At 48.8% G+C, this 15,507-nt stretch overlaps 1 protein-coding gene across 1 annotated transcript in view; it reads right to left on the bottom strand.

Moving 5' to 3' along the window:
• Positions 1 to 1,407: 1,407 nt before the first annotated feature.
• The window catches only part of KCNA6 (potassium voltage-gated channel subfamily A member 6), a 65,571-nt gene continuing 51,471 nt past the window's right edge, over positions 1,408 to 15,507 (bottom strand). The window contains exon 3 of the mRNA XM_073888748.1: positions 1,408 to 1,419. The gene's annotated coding sequence lies outside the window, so the exon portion shown is untranslated. The remainder of the gene's footprint in view (positions 1,420 to 15,507) is intronic.

Raw genomic sequence — 15,507 nt, 5'->3', positions numbered from 1 at the left:
TCTACCTCCACATACTGCTCTTCATTAAGTGAGCAGGCAGAATTAATTTGCTTTGTTTTTTCCCAAATGTCCAGGCAACACTGAGGGTCCCAAGGTTCCAAGGAAACTACCTTCCTGTGTCAGATCCACAAAAGGAAAAAAAAAAAAAACCACCTACTCCACAGGATGGTAGATGTGGAGCTGGAGGAATGAGGACTAGGAGTGCCTGCCCTTTGCAGGGAGGAGGGGACAGTGGCTCAGCTCTCCTGGAAGAGCTCTGCCAATTAGGGACCAGGGATGCTGAGCAGGCACCAGCCTCCAGTGTGGAACTCATGGAGAAGTGGCCCTGGGAAGCATTCCGAGGCAGGTGGCATCCATGGAGGGAGTTGTGGACACCATAGTTCTGGTTCTGCATCAGCCATTTCTTCTATTTGGGTCTCAGTTTCATCATCTGTAAAACAAGAGTACGGCAGATCAGATTTTTCCAAACTTCATTCATTTGCTGTCACTTTGACATTTTTTGACACATTTGTGTGCCTATTTTATTACTGACATTTCTCTTCACATTGACTTTGTTTTGCCTACTACCCACCTTGTTTTAATCAATACTATTTGTGGGCTAATGGGTTTGATATGACAGTTATTATATTTCTTTCTAAGACACATTTAATTAAATACACAAGTAGTAAATAAACATTTTTTGAAGTCCATGTAGCCCCTGCAATCTCCTTGTATACCACCAGTTATAAAATATATCAATATATATCATGCTTGGAAGTTGTTGAATGATCTCTAAGTTCCCCTACCATTCTAAGGAGTCTCTGTTTCCATGAAATCAGCTTAGACCCACATCCTTAAGACCCCAAAGAACTCAGGCAGAAGAACCAGGGGATTATTGATTGCTGGGCCCCAGGGTCTGTCTTTTGCTTCTACAGTTCCTCCTTTGTGTTTGTTCCTTAGGAACTTTATAAGAAGGCCCTCACTGCTGAAAGTGCAGCCTGAGATCTGAGCTCACATCTGCAATTCCCAATCAAGTTTACAGACAACTCATCCAAACTACACAGAACACCATAACCGAGACAGGTGCCTGGTGTCTGATGGGGAAAGTTCAATGTGATTAACACGTAGGTTTGGAGTCAACCTTAATTACTATCGGATTATACACTATTGCTTGTCACCCTCCCCCCAAACAAATGGCACTAACCCCAGACTCATCGATGTCCAACTAATTAAGAGTTCATGTCTTATGCTTCCTTCCTGCAGCACAGATGCTATTCCTTACCTTCAGAGAGGTGCTCTGTGGGCATTTTGCTGACTGGTCACCTTCAGAGCTGGGAACATATGTGGCTTTGAGGGCGTAGATACATTACTCCATGCAAACAAGGCTTTTTGGTGACAATGAATCATACAGAGAGAACGTTCAGAAAGCCATAGTGATATCTAGAAATTAATCACAGCATAGATTCTTTTTCAGTTGCTAGTTTGATTTTTGGCTCTCCTGTTGAATTTTGCTTGGACCACCCATCAGGATGCTTGGGTCAGAACTAGAGTTTGGTTTCCATATGACCTTGGAAATGTCACTAACCTTCATGGTCCTAAACTGCACATCTGCAAGCTAGAACTTATAATCCATGCTTTATTAACCTCCTAGGCAAGTTGGTTTTTTTGTTTTATTGAATGTTTAATGAATAACACTTAACACAAGCCCACAATTCTGAGACCTGACAGAAAGGAGATCAGGATCCTATAGAATCTGGAAGTCACAGGATTAATAAACTGAACAAAGACAATGACAAGGGTATTAGTAACTAAGCCCAACTCTTGCATCATCATTAGATATCAGGCTGTGTGCACAGGCTGGCTGGCAAGGATGCATCTGATCAGCATCAGGACTGAGCCTCCTCTAAGCCAGGTGACTATATGACTTATTGGGACACTTGAGAGCAAAAGCAAGTAATAATTATGCCTTGACAGTAGGTGTAAACCAGAGCTGTCCTGGGCAAAATAAGATGGTGCTCACTCTGTCCATAAACTGAAGAAGTAGCTGGAGGCATTTTCCCTTCACATCTATAAACTTCTCTATGTAGAGTTTGCTAGAAGTGTCTGAAAATCCACGTTAGATAAGCCAGAATGTCCTGGGTAAATTGGAGTATTGGGAAGCAAAGCCTATTGAAATCTGCTGCCTTAAACTCCCCAATTTTAGACCTGACACCTTGCAAAATACCAACCAACTCAAATGTCCTAGGAAGCCAACAAAACTCATATATCCTTGCATTCCAGGTCCTGAAAGTCCCCAGTTCTGATGCCTGCATCACTAGGACAAGCAAAATAGAAGTGAAACATGGTGGAGTCCCCCTGCAAAGGTTGAGTTTCTGTGTAGTCCCAGATTTACAACCATTTCCGACAGCTGAGCAGGGAGCTGCCACCAGCAACAGGTGGCTCTGCAACACAGGGCTGAGAGCCCAGCTTCAGGGCTTGAGAAAGCCCCAGCACACTGCCACCTTTTTAGAACAGTTCTGAGTTAGTCAGAAGATGCTTATTTCAGCCAATATCTGTAAGAGAAATCATAGAGACCGCTCATTGCAACCAACTCCTTTAACATGTAGGATACTCCCGGAAATCTCAGGAAATGTGTGCCAGGGACACTGCTGTGAGTTCACCAAATCCAAATCTAGTTTCTCTGTCCTCCTGGGTACTTCCTTTCCCAGTCTCGCTTGCAGGCAGATGGGGCCATGTGTCTCATTCTGGGCAATGGAGTATTGACAAGAATGATTTATGCCGCTTCTAGGACTGGGCTCTAAAAATCTTCTATGTACTCCTACTCCTTCTTCCTCCTCTCCATCCCGTGCCTTCCAGGTACAAGCCGTGGAGAACCATGAGGTCTAGGGAGTGGCAGGGCTTGGGACCCTGGATGACATGGAACAGAGCCTCCTACCTGCCCTCCCCTTTCACCAACTCACTTGGAAGTGTGACGTGAGTGAGATATGCACTTTATTGTATTAAGCCACTGAAGGTATTTTGGGTTGTTTTGTTTTGTTGTTTTGTTTTCTGAGAGAGAGAGAGAGTGCACGAGTCAGGGGAGGGGCAGAGAGAGGGGGAGAGAGAGAATTTTAAGCAGACTCCATACCCAGAGTGGACCCCGATGTGGGGCTCTATCTCATGACCCTACGATCATGACCTGAGCTGAAATCAAGAATCAGACACTTAACCGACTGAGCCACCCAGACACCCAAGCCACTGAGGTTTTTTGGTCATTGTTTGGTATAGGTCTATCTTGACCAACCCAAGTAATTTTTCAAACTAGCTCTGCCAAAGTAATAAGGAAGGCATCCCCAAGTCCAGTGAATACAATGTGGGGTTTGCTCACATTTCTGGATTTTCCAGATGATTGTGTTCCTTTGTGAGCAAGAATGGGTCAAGGGAATTGTTGAACTATTTTCATACTTACAACCCCTCAAAGGATTCAGGGATTCAAATCTTCCTAGTTTTCTCAGCTGTATCTAGTGGGATGGATCCACCTGTCAAACTGTAGGGTATAGTTTGGGAGCTACTCACCCCCTGACGCAGCACCATTTCCACCCCATCCTTTCCTGCCACCCGTACCAAAAGAATTTCACCAAATGGCCTACTTAACCCATGGACTTTTTCTCACCAGTTAGGAAGCTCTCCCATTTGTCTGATCCCAATCCCTCTTTTGACAAAAAAGGCCTTTTCACTCTTCTATTCCCTCAGGGAGAATGGTTCTTAACCTCTCTGCTCCAAACATTTGCAGTCACCCCTTTCCCCAGCTCCTGCAGCCTAGTCTTCACGCCGCCCCTGCATCTGCAGGGCAGGCAGTGCCCAGGCCCTGCCCTGCCCTGGCCCACCACCCACACTGCGTACCTGGCCAAGAAGCAGCCGAAGCACTCTGGAGCATGCGCGAAGGAAGCCAGGGAGGCAGCCTCTGAGCTTTTAGTTACAGCTATTTCCTTGGACATTGCCTTGCGCATCCAGATGGTGAGCTGGGTAAACAAGAAGTCCCTGTTCTCCATCAACATGTCAGCAAGCGCCTTACTCTCAGGCATCTGCCAAGCTGGGGGCATGGTCTCCGTTTAGAGTTTGACTCCCTCTCGGCATGCCAGAAATGTACCCTTGTGTAAATCCTCCGAGCACTTCCTCCAGGGAGGACACACGGACAGGGCAGTGAACACCTTGCTCCCGGTAGTATGGGGGAACCAGAAATATCACTGTCCTTCTCCCATCCCTCTACCCAGCCATCCGCTGCCATACTGCCCGGCAATTGCAGGCAGACACCCAACTGAGTCCATTTCTATCAGATCCCAACTGCCTGCCAATTTTTCTGAATCTGTATTCAGCTGCTACCCTCTCATCCCCGACCCCTGGCTGTATCATTTACCAGCTGTGTGAACATGGGCAAATCACTTAACCTCTCTGAGCATTTGTTTTCTCAAACAATGATGAAATAATACCACTTATCACATGACGGTCTCTCCTTGCCACTAGGACTTGAGAAAATATATGCTCACACACACAGACCTCGATATATCCCAGGGTCTCTCTACAAGTGTTAATTTGTTTCCTCTTCCCTAGTGCGCCTTAGGGAAATCTCCTACTTGGCATTATCTCTTGTCCCAACAAGAAGTAAGAACCCAATGGCTGGGTCAGTCTCATGCTTCAAGGTCAAGTTTCTGTGATCCATGTTCTCTGCTCACTGTTGCTGAGTACCTCCCTCTTTACCTACTGGCCCTGAGGACCTCCCCTGTTGGGTCTCAAAACCCTAGTGGCAGATTACTTCTTAACTTACATCTCATACGCCAGGACTCATGATCTACTGCCTGCTCCTGCCTCTGACCTCTGACCTCTGTCTTATCAGTACCCAACCGGCAACCCTTCTCATCTGTTGTCCAAAATCTCCATGCTTGAGCCCTCAGTTTATGTCAGATGAACAAATGATCAGATGAATGCCAGGGCCATAGAGGCACTAAGGAAACTGGAAAATGATTTATGGACTTAAGTTCTCAAACTTCATCCATCACTGTAGGGGATTTGTACTCACTATTAAAAATACTCCATGACATTATCTTTCTAGTTCCGGTAGGAGATTATGACACATGTCCTGGAAGAGAGAGGAAAATTTTGCCACCACTGAATGTAAAATCTCTTCTGAAAGAGATCCAGGCAGAGATCAAATTTTGTCTTCCTAAATAGAGTCTACACAAACACGTGGCCTGGGAGCTAAGATGCCAGTTTCCATCCCTCACTACATTCCTGAGTCTCTAAGTTGGCCTGGGCAAGTTACTTTGTCTCTCTTATCAGCACTGGCTTAGAGCTCCCTCCATGTCTGCATGAATTCAAGCCAGGGGAGGACACTAGGTTGCATGAGAGGTGTGTTGGAGTCAGCTCCTGCTAGCTTGCTAGAACCAATTGTTACATTTTCAAGAATTCTGCAGCCCTGTTAATAACACATTGGTATGTAGCTTGAAGTTGGCTAGGGTGGGGTATTTATACCAAAGGAACTTGCAAATGCTCCAAATAAGAGTGTTTTCCCCTTAAAGGTTCAGTTGTTAAACACTTACCAATACCCACTGATTGCATGGTATGTTCCCTCACCTCTGAGCACTAAGGGAAGCCAAAATGGCACGGAATTTACAAGCCTCAGCTTCCATCTCTGCAAAATGGAGGGAAAGACCCTTGCTTCCTACCTTCAAAGTGGGTGGAAGCAAGGGCCTTCCTGGTAGTGTGGTTTGTAGGAATATGGATAAGATGGCCCCACCCGAACCCTAATCACTGCAAGTGGCATCCAAAATACAAATTTGATCTTGCCATTTCTCTGTTCAAAAACCTTTGATGACTCCCTATTGCCTCCAAGAAATAGTCAAAACCTTTATTATCTTACCCAATCTACCTCTTTAGTTTCCTTTCCTCCCACTCCAGCCCACACCCCTACCCCCCAGCCACAAACTCTGGTTGTTTTCTGCAGGTTATTGTCTACTCACTGTGTCCCTTTATTGAGTAACAGCACCTTCACTTTTGGATGGGGAGTGGAGCCTGTTACATGGGTTAAAGATCTGGAATGCATGAGGGGCAACCAGGGACTGAAAAGACATGATAGAAGGCATCACCTCAGGGATAGGGCTTTGGAGGCAGGCTTCCTGCATGGGAGGCTCAATTCCACCACTTACCTGCTATGTTACCTCCAGCAAATTACTTAACCTCACTGAGCCTTAGTTCCTTATCTGCAAAACGAAAATAATAGCAGTACCTATCTCATAGGGTTGCTGTGAGGATTAAATGGGCTGTTGCATGTCAAGGGATTAGCACAGTGCCAGGTCCAGAGTTCGAGTTCAAGAAGCGTTAGCTGGTATCGTCATCATCATCACCATCACCACACATCATCATCAGATCACCTATATCACCATTATTAACCTCACAGGCAGCATCCTGGACTTTAAGTAAGTCTCTGCCCATGCATTCTTCTGTGTTCTTCTGTCCTTAGTTGGACTCTCTTTGGACCAGGAGAATCTCAGGAAACACGTCAGTGCCCTCTACCCCATCCCTGCCATACAAGGACAGACACTGAAAACTCCTAGGACTGAGTTACCAGTCCTGACTTGCTCAGTCTCTTTTAAACCCCAACACTAAGTCAGATAAACAACCTCACAGACAAATGAGAAAACCATACTTAAAACACACAGAAACAGGGGGAGTAGTTTCTTATAAAGGAGATTTGGCCTCAGCCTTCCACCCTGCACAGCCTCTATCAGCCCTGCCAAAGCACTTTGCTAACAGTACCTCCTTCCTGGAAGCTGGTACATCTTCCACCCAGAAGCTGGGGCAGCTCTGCTCCAGAACTTGCCAAAGCAACAGAAGTGCCTTGGAAATCTGGAGGCTTGTCACTAGAGACTTGAAGGGGGCGAGGATGACCCAGGGAGAATAAATGTCTTAAAACAGTTAGAAAATGCTATCTGTGTTCTAATGCGACGGTACTGTAGTCTTTAATGACCCCTGTGGCCAGGCACATAGTGTTCAACCTCCCTAGCTTGCTGGTCCCTCCCCATCTGATTCATCTCAAAACATCAGCTAGAGAACAGAAACTTGTGCATCATATATTCAGACCCATGTGCACATATCTGAAGGACTATTGAGGAGAATCTAACAGAGCAGGCAATTGTCCTGAGAAACCCATGCGTGTTGGGAATGAGGCGACTCCAGAGACCAGGCACTTTCCATCTAGATGGACACTTTCCATCAGAAGGGAGCGGGGAGAGTACAGTCCTGTGTGTGTCCCTCAGATCGCCCAGGCCTGGGACTGGCACCGTATTCTGGCTGGTGGGGGATGGGGGTGGGGAGTGGGAACGGGACTGAGAAGCAGGATGAGAGTAGAAACTGTTTCAGTGAAATCTCTGAGACAGGGCAGCACAGAGCAGCCTGGGCTGGTGAGGTCTGCTCTCCTATGCAGGTCACTTTGGGAACACTTTAAGGCAAGGGATGGAAGCTGCACCAGAAGCTGGAGAGGAATGAAGGAATCATCAGGAGGGGGCCTCATGATCAGGGACACCGGTAGCAGGAAAGGTAACCAGTGGGAACCAAGCACTTGCTACCAGGACAAATTCAATAGCACAGGTGGCACTTTGGGGATGCTCAGCACCACGTGGGAAGAATCTTGGTGGACCTGAGTTTCCTCCTAGAACCCATAGAGGCAGGGCCCAGGAAATGCAAGCTTTTGACTCCAACCCTGACCTGATATATATGGAGGTTGGTCACCTGCCCTAACCTAGGAAAATAGGACTGTGCTTATTCCCACAGCCCCCCACCGACCCACCCCCCACCTTACTAACAGAGGGCAGTTTGCCTGAGTACTTCCCCTGCGCAATCTGCATCTTGTTTCCTCCTTTACAAGAGAACCTACCTCTAGGGCAATTGTGAGGATTGATTTGGTTCAAACATGCTGAGTGCTTTGAGTGGCATCTGGCATACCCAACGTGCTCAGTAAGTGTTGCTGCATCTCGACCACCGCCATAATCATCGTCATCCAGAGGGAAACGGAATGGCATAGTAGTTCCGGACCCAGATTGTCGGGGTCAGCATTCCAGCCCCTCCCCTCTTCTTAATGGTGAGCCTCTGGGGAACGTGACTCTGTTCTCTTTTCTTTGAGTGAGGGCAATCCTGATGCCCATCCCTCAGGACAGTGTGGGATTCAAGCACCCAGGGTCCAAACTAAGAGCTGGTGTTCAGTCTGGTGGTCTTGCAGAGGTCTCCTAGCCCCTGACAGCCCAGCACCCCATGGGACAACGCTCAGCCTCGCTGCAGTGTATTAGCCCATGCTGCCCCCCATGTGGAATACTCTCCTTTCCCCTATTGTTTTTTTTTAAGATTTTATTTATTTATTTGGCAGAGAGAGACACAGCGAAAGAGGGAACATAAGCAGGGGGAGTGGGAGAGGGAGAAGCAGGCTTCCCGCTGAGCAGGGAGCCCAACACGGGGCTCAATCTCAGGACCCTGGGATCTTGACCTGAGCCGAAGGCAGACGTTTAATGACTGAGCCACCCAGGCACCCCTCCCCTATTGTTTTTTAGGGCCTGACTCAATCCCACTTCCTCCAATAAGTCTCCCTCCCACAGTGAACCGCCCCCCCATCTGACCTCTGGCCTAATGTGCTCACACATACTGACGCACCGAGGTGTCCTCTGCCCTAGGCACCTGCTTGGGACTGGATCCCATGAAGATATGAAGGACAAGGTAATCAACTGGAAATTTCCCTGCCCTCAGACTGAGATTCAGGGGGAGACAAACTGATGAGGGGCATTTGATTCGAATGACAGATGTCACCACAGGGATAAGCTCAGGGGTTGACATAAAGAGGAGATCCTAATCAGGAGAGGTGCCTGGAGAATCAAGCCCCCATGCTGAGTCTGGAAAGGGGAGGGGCTGAACTACAGAAACTTACCCTCTCCCATTTCTGGAGGTCCAAATTCTGAACTCAAAGTGTTGGCAAGGCCGTGATCCCTACAAAGGCTCGAGGGTGAGTCCTTCCTTGCCTCTCCCAGCTTCTGGTGCCTCCAGCTTCACGTGGCTTTCTCCTCCTCTCTTCTCTCCTCTGTGTGTCTATGGTAGGAATATTTACCACCAGATTTAGGGCCCATGCAGATAATCCAGGATGATTGCATCATGAGATCGTTAACTTCATTACATCTGCAAAGATCCTTTTCCCAAACAAGTCACACTTGCAGGTTCCAAGGGTTAGGATGTGGACATAGCTCTTAGGAGGCCCCCACACAGCTCCCTGCACAGACAGTGGAGCGGCGTGAGTGAGGAGGCAGTGGCCAGGAAGGTCGGTTGTTTTCCATTCTCCCACAGGCGCTCTGGGACTCCGAGCCTAAGACACCAGTGTTGACTATGGAGCCTTCTCACTCCTCAGGGTCTTGGAACTCACTACCCACCTCATGCTGTGAGCAGCGCTGCTATCTCCACAACTCCCCTAACACACATGCACTGGCGGGGATGAGCAGACAGGGGGTCTCAGAGAAGGAGCCTCAAGGGAGGGCTCAATGGAGCAGCCCTGCTGCACCGGGCACTCCTTGGGGTGACAAGGTTCTTACCAGCCTGAGGCGGGCCCTGGCCAGGCTGACATGTTCCATGGCCAGAGAGGCAGTTCCCTCCCTCTAAGCTGGGCTCGGAGCCACTTCCCTGAAGCCAGCCCTGATTAACACCCCCCAGCATTTGTCGTCCGCTAGCGTTGGTTTCAAGTTCTAGCTCTGCCACTTCCCTGTGGGAGAGACTTCGGACCTAGGACTTCACTTCTCTGCCCCTCTGTTTCCTTAACCATAGACACAGACCATAAATCCTTGACCTGCTCATCTCAGAGGTATATTGTGAAGACATGCAGCATAAAGGGGTGTGAAAAGTACTTGGCACATTGTAAACATGATAACGTAATGAATTCAGTTGCCCTAAGTCTGTTTGGGTGTAACTTGTATATGAAAATATCTAGTGCACACACTTACACACACATGAACTCACTTTTATTTTTGATTAATACCATTGCTTCATGACCTGGTTTCCTCATTCTCTAGTTACATGGTTGTCATCATTTCAATTTGTACTTGCAGATTCACATATGTTATCATAGTTCCTGGGTCTGGGGGTCGGACAGGAAGAAATATTTCTTGCCTCCCCATGAGACACTTAGTCCCTGAGCTCAGGGATGTATCTCTGTTTCTCCAGGGTAATGGGATTCTGGGCCAGGTGGGAATCAGTGTTACTGATGAGTGAGCTGGCTGACAGACTGTTGTTCCAGAATCAGAGGCACCTCACTGACTTGTCCTCCTGCTGATGGCTTGGTGACGTCCACATGGACCACTCCAGGTGTGGAAAGTACAGAGTTTGCCATCCCCTACCTAATGCCCCAGAAACTCCCCTTGGTGGGGACTCGGACGCCACTGGGGATGAGGCTGACGCAGCCCTTGATCACCTCCTGGAAGCAGAGTATATCTCTGCTGATATGATTTCTTTACAGCTCATAGTTTGGGTCCTGCTGAGAGCAGACGACTTCACAAGCAGATTTTTTCCACAGCCTGCCTGAGCCCTCCAGCCGGCCAAGAGCCTATGGACTCTGGTTTACTGATTGGTTTGCCCCAAGTTTGAGGGAAATTCTTCCCCATGGATCAGAAAGGCACTTACCTCCTTGGCCTGGGAAAGAATGTAATGTTTACTCCACATTTCTAGCCAAAGAATGGTCAATGGCCACTGGGACTGCTGGAATTCTAGCCTGGGAATAGGGTACCCAGGTTCCACTCTCTGCCACTAGTTGGCTGTGTGATTCTAGGCAGGTTACTGTACCTCTCTGGGCTTTTGTTAACTCTTCTGCACAAATGAGAGGCTTAGATCTAATGATGTCTTTGGCCTCTTCCTGCTAAGGTTCTGAGTGGCTTGTTATTCTGGGGCCTAAACTGATCTGTGTGTGTGTGTGTCTGTGTGTCTGTGTGTCTGTGTGTGTGTGTGTGTGTGTGTGTGTGTTGGGGGATGGGGGCTACTATTTTTACCCCATCCCCTCCCTGAACACTCTGCTGACCTGGAGAGCATACTGGGAGGGTCAGAGAGAAGGCCTCCCATGGATGATTTTCCCACAGCACATTTTGCTCTTTTTATTAATTCATTCAACAAATATATATGTTCAGGGCGCCTGGGTGGCTCAGTTGGTTGGGCGACTGCCTTCGGCTCAGGTCATGATCCTGGAGTCCCGGGATCGAGTCCCGCATCGGGCTCCCTGCTCAGCGAGGAGTCTGCTTCTCCCTCTGACCCTCCCCCCTCTCATGTGCTCTCTCTCTCAAATAAATAAATAAAATCTTTTTAAAAAAAAACATATATGTTCAGTGCTTAAAATGTGCTAACACTGGTCTAGGCACTGAAGGATTTGTTGTGAACAAAAGAAGTGATATCCCTATCCTCATGGAACTTAGGGAACGGATAATAAACCAGAGAGGATAAGATATACATTTAGAGAGTGAAAACCCAAACATTAAGCAAGTGGGGGCGGGGGGTGGGCATTAGAGAGATCTGGGAGGGAAGATGCCAATTTTAAGTAGAGTAGCAGGGAAGGGTCCCCTGAGTGTCATGGAATGAGAGTCCAGAAAGAGGGGTGTCCCAGAACCCCGGGCTCACACGGAGCCTGACATAACAGGCAAACAGGTCACAGTGGGATCGGCTGAGTCTCAGGTAGTGGTGGGGAGATATGAGGGTGGGGAGCTGGGGGTCTTTTCAGGGGCACTCAGAGATCTGGCCCCTTCCCCTTCCTGCTGGGGGCCCTGGAGCAAATGGGTAAGTGCCCAGGAATAGAAGGGGGAAAAGCAAGATCTAAAGGAGCCTCTGAAGGACACACAGCACACCGCCCCATTAGCATCTCTGCCGAAGTCAGTCCCAACCAACTCCCAAGCTTTCCCAGAAGCAGCCCTGCCCTCTGAGGCCTCGGTTTCCTCCTTCCTCTCTTCCTCCTGCAGAGCCTGTGACCCCCAGGGCTCTGCCCACCTGCCTTCCTGCCACATGCAGAGCCCATCTACCCCTGGCCACTGTCCATGGCATACCTGGGTCCCCCATCCTCTCCTAAGGCTGACTTTGTGCCCAATCCATTGTGCAAAACCTCCCACAATGCAGCTCTCCTCTACAAGGTGGTGCCACTGGAGGGGAGGTGGGGAGAGAGCTAAGTGTAGAAATGTGGCAAAAGAAGAGAAAAATGTGGTAAATTAAACCAACTGCCACCACATTTGAGGGCAATGTCATTGCAGCTGCTGGGATGCGAGTCAGGCTGCTCGGGGCCCAAAGCCCTGGGCTATTGGAGGGAGGAGCATGGTGGGTCTTCATGGGAGGCTCCCCAGCATAAAGATGTAGCCCTTCTTCCTTTGCCTGGGGTCCAGCTTTTGCCAACCTCCCTTAGGCTTTTCCTGACTCCCCTCTCCTCTTCAGGAAGACCCCTGGCCCCCATTGCCGTGGCCTCTCCCACCTAACGCCAAAATCCTTATGAGAAACACGATGATTTGTCTTCCGTAAGGGCTTTAAAAATAGGCTGTGGATCCCCTGCAAAAAAAAAGAAAAAAGAAGAAAAAAGAAAAAAGGAAAAAAAAATCCCTGGCTAAAAATAGCTCTCAGCATCTAGGGGAGGAAAAAAAGAAACTGCAGCAAAATTCAGTTGGAGCAGTGACTTTCCTGCTTCTGATGTTCCGGGTCAGTTAAAGAGGGGGGGAGGGTGGGGGGGGGGGGGGGAGGGAGGATGGGGATTCTATAAGGACTGGGAAAGGACCAGCATGTTAATCTATAGCACACACTGCCCTGCAGCCCCTGACTTTTGGTTCTTGGACCCCTTCCTGGTCCCAGCAACCAGGCAACATTCAAGACAGCAGAAGGAAGCTGCAGAGCCCGAGTCGGCAATGGGTGCTGTGCAGAGTAGCAGAGAGGAGCTGGGGGCAGGCCCTGCAGTGTCCCAAAGACACGAGTTCAGGGATATGGATACATCAGGCTAAGATCAGATGTTGAAAATTCCTGCCATCCAAACAGCTGCAGAATGGCTAAGGGTTCAAGGCAGGTGCTCTGTCTTGAAGAGCTACTGCTTTTGCACCCAACAAGGGATAAAGCCTTTTCTGGAAGTTGTCACTAAGAAAGTCAGAATTTTATCAGAACATCAGTGCAGTGGGGGAACCCCATGGGCTCTTGTTTAAGATCCCTTTCAGTGGCTGGCAGGAAAGAGAGCTATGTGGGACAGAACAGCATGGAGACATGGTTTTGCTTACTTAAAAACACTTTACGAAATGTGGTCAAGGTGGGAACTCCACACACACACACACACACACACACACACACACACACGCACGCCCCTTTTCATTTAGATCTATAAAAAAAGGACTCTGGCTCATTTGCTAGTGCCAAAAGCCATCACAGTGAGATGGAGAAAAATCAGGCAACAGCCTGAGGAGAAAGGCTTCCGGTCCCTCCACTTAGTTGTAAGGGTGGGGCTCTATCTGAACATGGGATTTGCATGTGTTCGTCAAAGGGTCAGGAAAATGTTCATAAGCTAATTCGAGAATTACTGGGGACAACGGAAGGATCCCCTAGGGGAAGTATGGGTGGATCCAGGAAATAATACACCAAGTCCCCAAACTAAATGTTTACTGCCTGTGTTTTGTTACCATAATTTGCCATAGAGGTTGCAATTCCACGTGCACACAAAGGGACACACTTACACACACACACAGAAACTTGTCCCTTAAATGAATTAGGGTTCAAAATACATATGCTGTGCACCAACGATCTCACCTGTTTCGATGTTACCTGGCCTCGTATCTTTCTCCAAAATCACAAGGTAACCACTTTCATACCAAGAAAGGAAAGAAAGGGGCTTTTGGCAGCTGAAAGGCAAATCCCTTCCAAAAAATCTGTGGAAGATTCAGCTCTCTCCAATGCCCCCGCCCAGTGGGGAGAAGAGGGCTTACTGAGTGGGGAAAAGGCAGGGATGCCGTGGAAATGTCCTGTGGCAAGCTTCCAGACAGTGCGCACTGTGTTTGCTTCGCTGCCTGCCTGCTTGCGGTGCTGCTCAGAGCTCAGGAGTCCCCAGATGACACTGGCTCACAGGGCACAAAGAGGGGACACATGACAGCTCCTGGACACACTTCTTTGCAAGGGCAGGGCAGGTAGATACCCTTTTTGTCATTTTGTGTGTTCACCTTGAGGACTGCCTTACTTAGTCTCTTTCCCCCTAAAGAATTCCTTTGCCTTCCCCACCCCAAGGAGCACAGTCTGATCAGGATCATGGCTGTTTGTTGGGGTCGACAGAGACCTCAGAGCTGGCCAGCCACCCCAGGCCTGCACCCCTTCCACAGCACACCTGGGCAGGAGATATTTTGGTCCAGTCAGCCCAGCCCTCCCCTACTGTCACCTTGCACAAGCCCCTTTCTGTCTCTTCTCTTCTCAGGCTACAAAACAGGGGTAGTGATCATCTCCTGTCACCTGCCCCCTCTTGCCTAACGGGGTCACCATTGAATGAGCTTTGAGACAGCGGAGGGAAACCAAACAACTTGAAAAGCAACCCACCCCCGCCCCCCACCCCGTCCCGCCAAGCCCGAGTTCCCAATGATGTCCATGCCCATCAGGATCGCAAGGCTGTGCTGTGGCTCCTGTTTTGCTCACTCTTAGTACTTTTCCTCTTCTCAGAACCTCCGGCCGGTGAAGAAGCAGTCCCGGCGCCCCCTGCTGGCCAGAAGCTCCCCGCAGGAACCTGGATGCTTCCCTCAAACATGGTAATTAGCCAGTAGGAAGCTCATTGACTAACAGTGGCAGAAGGGACTGTCCTTGTTTCCTTGGAGATCTAGCTACTCACACATCTATTGCGTGGACTGCTCCCTATAAGCTCGACAGTCCCCAGCTTATTACTTGCACAGTGCTCGCTGCACTGGATGTAAATGACAATAGGAGTCCTCACTGAGCTCCAGGCCAATGCTATTCAAAGTGTGGTGTCCTGACCCCTGAGCATCGGCATTAGTGGGAGCTTGATAGAAATGCACATGCCTGGGATCCTTCTCAGACCTGAATCAGTAACTCCAGGGTTTGCAGCCCAGAAATCTGTATTTTAACAAGTTCTCCAGGTGATTCTGATCCACAGTGAAGAACGAGGACTGTCCTAGACCAAACATGCCCAGGCATTTTGCTCCTATTAACGTCCAGAAGCCTTTCTTGACTATTAAGGCACTGGGCAAAAGCAAAACTGAAAAACACTTTTTCCTTATCCCAACACTGTATTGACTGGAATAATGTATTGGTTGGCATAAAGAATGCCTCCTCCCAGGTTTGCCTCTAAGGAAACCCCCCTCCCTACCCTCGCTGTCATCCACTTCCTTTTTCATCAAAACCCAACTTGGAACCAAGTCTGTGCCATTGCGGCAGCTTTGAGAGACTAAGTAGTGCTTGGAGATTAAGAGTAATGAGGACCCAGGCCCCAGAATGTAGGGCAACCTCACAGAGCCCCCAGGGAGCTGCCACTAGCCT

This window comes from Callorhinus ursinus, unplaced genomic scaffold, assembly GCF_003265705.2.
Source record: "Callorhinus ursinus isolate GAN/ISIS: 27379988/994484 unplaced genomic scaffold, GSC_fseal_2.0 scaffold94, whole genome shotgun sequence".
NCBI lineage: Eukaryota > Metazoa > Chordata > Mammalia > Carnivora > Otariidae > Callorhinus > Callorhinus ursinus.
The sequence above is the reverse complement of the archived record's forward strand: the minus strand, read 5'-3'. Positions and strand labels throughout refer to the sequence as shown.